At 38.1% G+C, this 5,457-nt stretch overlaps 1 non-coding gene across 1 annotated transcript; it reads right to left on the reverse strand.

Moving 5' to 3' along the window:
* Positions 1-3,592: 3,592 nt before the first annotated feature.
* Positions 3,593-3,665, reverse strand: trnak-cuu (transfer RNA lysine (anticodon CUU)). Its single transcript has one exon. It is a non-coding gene; the product is annotated as a tRNA-Lys (tRNA).
* Positions 3,666-5,457: the final 1,792 nt, after the last annotated feature.

Below are 5,457 nucleotides of genomic sequence, written 5' to 3' on the forward strand. Positions count from 1 at the left end.
CCGGTCATTGAGGAACATAGCTTTTCCTTCCACTGCTACGCAGATGATATGCAGCTCTACCTGTCGTTCCAGCCTGATGACCCTACTGTCTCAACTCATATCTCTGCCTGCCTCTTGGACATTTTGGCCTGGATGAATGAATGACACCTTCAGCTAAACCTTGTCAAAACAGAACTCCTCGTGATCCCAGCCAACCCATCTGTTGACCACAACCTCACTATTCATCTTGGTTCAACTACACTAACACCAACCAGAACAGCCCGGAACCTGGGAGTGGTGATAGATGATAAGCTTAATTTCACTGCACACATCTCATCAACCATCCGGTCTTGCAGATTTGCACTTTACAACTGCTACACAGCTCCTGGTCCAAGCTCTGGTCATTTCAAGACTGGACTACTGCAATGCTCTGTTGGCTGGCCTTCCAGCTAACACAATTAAGCCACTGCAGATGGTCCAGAATGCAGCAGTGCGTCTGGTCTTCAATCAGCCTAAAAGGGCTCATGTCCCCCCACTCTTGACTTCACTCCACTGGCTACCTGTAGCTGCCCGCATCAAATTCAAGGCATTGACTCTGGCTATTTTGCATTTTGTTTGTTTTTGTTTGCTGTATCATTACTTCTTTCTTGACATTGAAAGCACAGTTAGGCTATAGGATGTTTTTATTTATTTATGGGTCATCAACAAATAAGGTTCAGAATCAGTACCCAAACACTAGCCAGTGCTGTCATCATTGCCAAAGCACAAATTAAGTTATTTAGGGTGTCTGCTGTGTCATCAACAAATAAGTTTGTCTAAGATCATAAAAATAAGTAATCATTTAAAAATCTGGTTTAAAACACGTGTCAATTTTGTAGGAATGTAATCTTTGTGTCCATGTTGGTTTCATATTTTCTAAAAAAACATTTAAAGCATTTTCTTCAAGATTATTATTTGATGACTTAAAAAATATAAATTGTTGTTCATATAAAGTAAAAGGTATAAAAGTACTTTACTTGCACATTATATACACATAAATGTGCACAACTTAAACATTAATATAAAATAAATAAAATAAAAAAAAGTTTTAAAACATTTTTCAAAGTAAAAAAATAAAATAACATTCACGAGTCACGAATATCAAGACGTTTTCTTAGTGTTACTCCATTTGACCTGAACAAAATGTGCCTTTTCATAAAAATGTAATAAAATATTTATTTTTTCATACAAATATTTGATATACATGCATGTGTTCCACGAGACTGCACGCCTCTGTACAAACAGCATGTCATGCACATAGACGGCTTTTCTGTCATCTGTTCTTAAAAATATAATAGAGTGTTTCTTCAAGAAGTAAGTCGCGTGTCCGTGTGCCGCAGGGCAAATTATTTGTAATATTAATTTGATAATAATAATAGCCTAATAATAATAATACTAATTTAATACATTAATAGGAAAACAAGCCAAATATCGTCTTGACATCAACAAAGGCATCAGCTATTGGCCATCGTCGATCCCCGAGATCATCGTCTGTCGGCACAATCCTAATGAGCATTTCTCTCTATAAATTAACAAAATGTTCAGACAGTCTCCTTGCTGGTTTTTCTGACACATTCAGAATCATTACCACTTTTGCCGGTGTCGCTGCGGCTCGCTTTGTGCGTGCACTTGTAAAATGTATATTTGAAATGCTCATTATTATGGTTTAGTATTTCTCTTTAATGTAGAACAGTGTTAGCAATGTTACTTATAACATTCTTTCAAAGCCCTGGAACTCAAACCATTTTCTGATGCCCCCCCCCCCCCCAAAATAAAATAAATAAATATGTAATTAAATTAATATCATAAACGTGCGACAACTAGTCGACTAATGGCTTAAACTAACGACTACTAGTCGACTAGGAAAATCTTTGGTCGGGGGCACCCTTCATTTTTAAGATTAAATTGTAATTTCTTAGCAGTCAGTCATCGGTGAGGGGCATCTGAAGTCCTAGCAAACAATTTTATTTCCTGTATAAATTACTATACAGAATATTACTTAAAGAGTTAAAAAAATGGAACTGTTCTTCATTCTCCTGTAGTTCAAATATAATTCAAGGTGTCCATTTTTTCAGAAGTAAATCAATAATTAATTTCGGAAGTAATTCATCTCAGATAGTGTTTTGAAACTAACTGCTTCCTCGTTGCAGATTACAGATCTTGCACCCTAAATGCCCCTGAAACTTTTCCCCCAGATGGTTGGCTGGCTGCCAGTCATAATCATAAACAGTGTTGTATTTCATAGCCCTTTATGAGAACTGCCTGTTCACTCCCTCTACCACTCTCGGCCTGAAAGAGCAAGAGGTCTGTCCTGCACATTACCATCGAAGTGGCTTTTCAAAGCAATTATTTGTTACTCTGCGTTTGTGACTTCCTGCTGCTCTGTGGTATATGATATACCAGGGCGGACTCCCAAAAAGTATCACATCAAATTTTGTAACAACCCTATGAAGTAACATCCTCTCTGCACTGTCCAGGCGTGCAGCACTAGTAATTTAACAACATCTAGTTAAACACATTTGGACTTGTTTTCCATGTCATTGGTTCATTTATCTTTGTCATCATTTTAGTTTTTAAATCAAGAATAGGTAAAAAAAAATATGGTTACTTTGGAGGCAAACACAAGCCTGGGTGCACCAGATTGCCTAGGCCAAAGAATAGGTCCAACTACAGTAGACTAGAAGGTCACTATGAGATGTACCCATTTTTAGAAAGTAACTTTGCATCTTAAACACTTTGTTTGCATGCAAACAGAGATACACTAGAGAAACATGAAACGTAGGCTATCTGATACAGCAAATTTTTAGTTTCAGATTTTATTTGCATATTAATCAGAACTGCCCTCTGTTGGCTGAGCAAGGTAAGTTCAACATGTTTCTAATATGAAGGAATGCTAATGTTAATTATTTTCTTAATTTCAAAATAATAATAATAATAATATATGTGTGTGTGTGTGTGTATATGTATATATATATATATATATATATATATATATATATATATATATATATATATATATATATATATATATATTTTTTTTTTCTTTTCTATTTTGTTCTAGAAATATATTTTAAGCCAAGAACCATTTTGGAAGGATGCAGCCAAAACGTTTCCCAGTATGCCATGGGGCACTTCATTCTATTTCCAAAACATGAAATTGGGAAAATATTTTCATAATGGATAGGATTGCTTCAGAAATTAAACAATTGCTTATCACATCTATCAATTTGCAATATATTATGCAAGTGGGGGTGGATGGACAGATAACAAAGACCATCTCTTCAAATTGAAGATTTCAATGTCACGCACGGTATAAAGATGTGTAAAGCTACTAGATCTCATCTAATTTCCTATACAGTTCGTGTTGTCTGAATGTATACTGCATACTGAATGTTCTTGGAAATATATTTTTCAATGTTTTGTCCGTGGAACGATCCAAAAACACTAAACTGCAGTACAGCCCATTAAAGAGACTGTACGTTTATCATTCACACAGTCTCGTTGACATTCCCTTCAAAAATGAAAGGTGGCACTGCTGTGAATAAGGTCTATTTGTGAGCCAGTGAAAAACCATCGCCCAACGTGGGGCTCGAACCCACGACCCTGAGATTAAGAGTCTCATGCTCTACCGACTGAGCTAGCCGGGCTAACTGCTTAATATTTGCAACACATGATTTTTCTAGTGGATGCATGTGAATGAATACTTTTGGTGGGCTTTGAATTTATCAAAGGTTTCCTCTAACCTTCTATAACGTACTAAAGTAGAGAAATAAACTTAATAATTTCTTAAATGTCACAAAGACACATCTTGAGCACTTTCACTCATCAAAGGTGCACAACTCACACTCCCAAAGCACCCACATACAAATGTATTTACTATTTATACACAAACTAAACCATTCTATGTATCTGTCTTCGAAATACGTTTATTTTCTCACTTTATATTTTCCTCGTACAATTATTACGACAGCAGATGGCGCCCAAACCTAGCATCAGCACACGTAGTCTAATTTGTCTAAAATGTTTAGTATTATTTGTCTAATTTTGGATTCTCCGATTCAGGCTGTGGCTAAGCTTTTATCTAGTTTCACAGATGAAAAATGTGTTCTGCCTTTTTCTCTCCCAGAAAACAACTGGAGAAGCCCCTTGGTCTTAGAGCCATCAAGAGTGTACATAAAGGCTTCCTCAAAATAACCTGGTAAAAATACAGATTCTGTGAAACTTTACCAGTTTGATTAAAACCTTTAATTCAGGGGTGCCCAACCTTTTTCTTTGATATTGAAAACAGGCCATGAAAAAAATAAATAAATGCAATAGTGATATCATAACAATAACTATTTTACACCGGCACAGGGAAGCCACATACCGTCAACATATAATTCCCCACCTTAGATGAAAAACTTACATTAACGTGAGCACAAGTGGCGGCAAAGCTTTTCATAATCAGGGCATTAACAGCTGAATGCATCATTCAGTCCACAAGGTCGGTCACTGATCTGTACTTAGATGTAGCCTAATTATTTTCATGTGAGAAAATGCTGACCCACATAAATAGGTTGATCCAAATGCATACTGGAAAAAGGCATTTCATCTGAAGGTCATTTTGCAGTTTGAAAATGTCATTATCCAAGGCTGTTGATGTGTCAAAATGAAAGAGCGCAGGGGCGGACTGGCTATCGGGAGCACCAGGCATTTTTCCAGTGGGCCGCTGGGTATTTGGGCCAGCCGCTGCTTTGCAAGTACCAGCCAGTCTTACGAGGCTTTTCCACTGCACGGTACAGCTCAGCTCGACTCGACTCTGCTCGCTTTTGGGGGGTTTTCCACTGTAGTACCTGGTACCTAATACTTTTTTTAGTACCACCTCGGTCGAGGTTCCAAGCGAGCCAAGCCGATACTAAATGTGACGTCAAAACCCTGCAGATCACTGATTGGTCAGAAAGAATCGTCACTACCAGCGTCACTGGATTTGCGACACGGGACATCAACCCGCTAGTTTTAAAGTTAGCAACAGCGACAGCAATATCATTTGTTCACACGCCTTTCGAATTGTAAAAAGAAATGGCTGTGCGCAAAACCACGCCGTGGTCAATAAACGAGGTGCAGACGTTCCTCTCATTAGCGATGAACGAAACGACGCAAAACGAAAAAGTCTTTCAGGAAGTGTCTCAGCTGTTGGCCGCACACGGCTACCACCGGACCTACCAACAGTGTAGGGAAAAGTTAAAAAAGCTTAAAAGTGACTATAGAACCATCAAGGACCACAACAGCCGGAGTGGTTCAAACAGAAGAAAGTGGAAGTAGTTCGACCAAATGGACGCTATCTATGGCAATAGACCGGCGAGCAATGGGAGGGAGAGTGCCCTCGGCATTGTTGGAGTCCATGATGGAGGATGGTACGTTTTGTCACATTAACTCTATATTCTGCTTGAAAGCTTCACT

The sequence above is a fragment of the Myxocyprinus asiaticus genome, chromosome 5, assembly GCF_019703515.2.
Source record: "Myxocyprinus asiaticus isolate MX2 ecotype Aquarium Trade chromosome 5, UBuf_Myxa_2, whole genome shotgun sequence".
NCBI lineage: Eukaryota > Metazoa > Chordata > Actinopteri > Cypriniformes > Catostomidae > Myxocyprinus > Myxocyprinus asiaticus.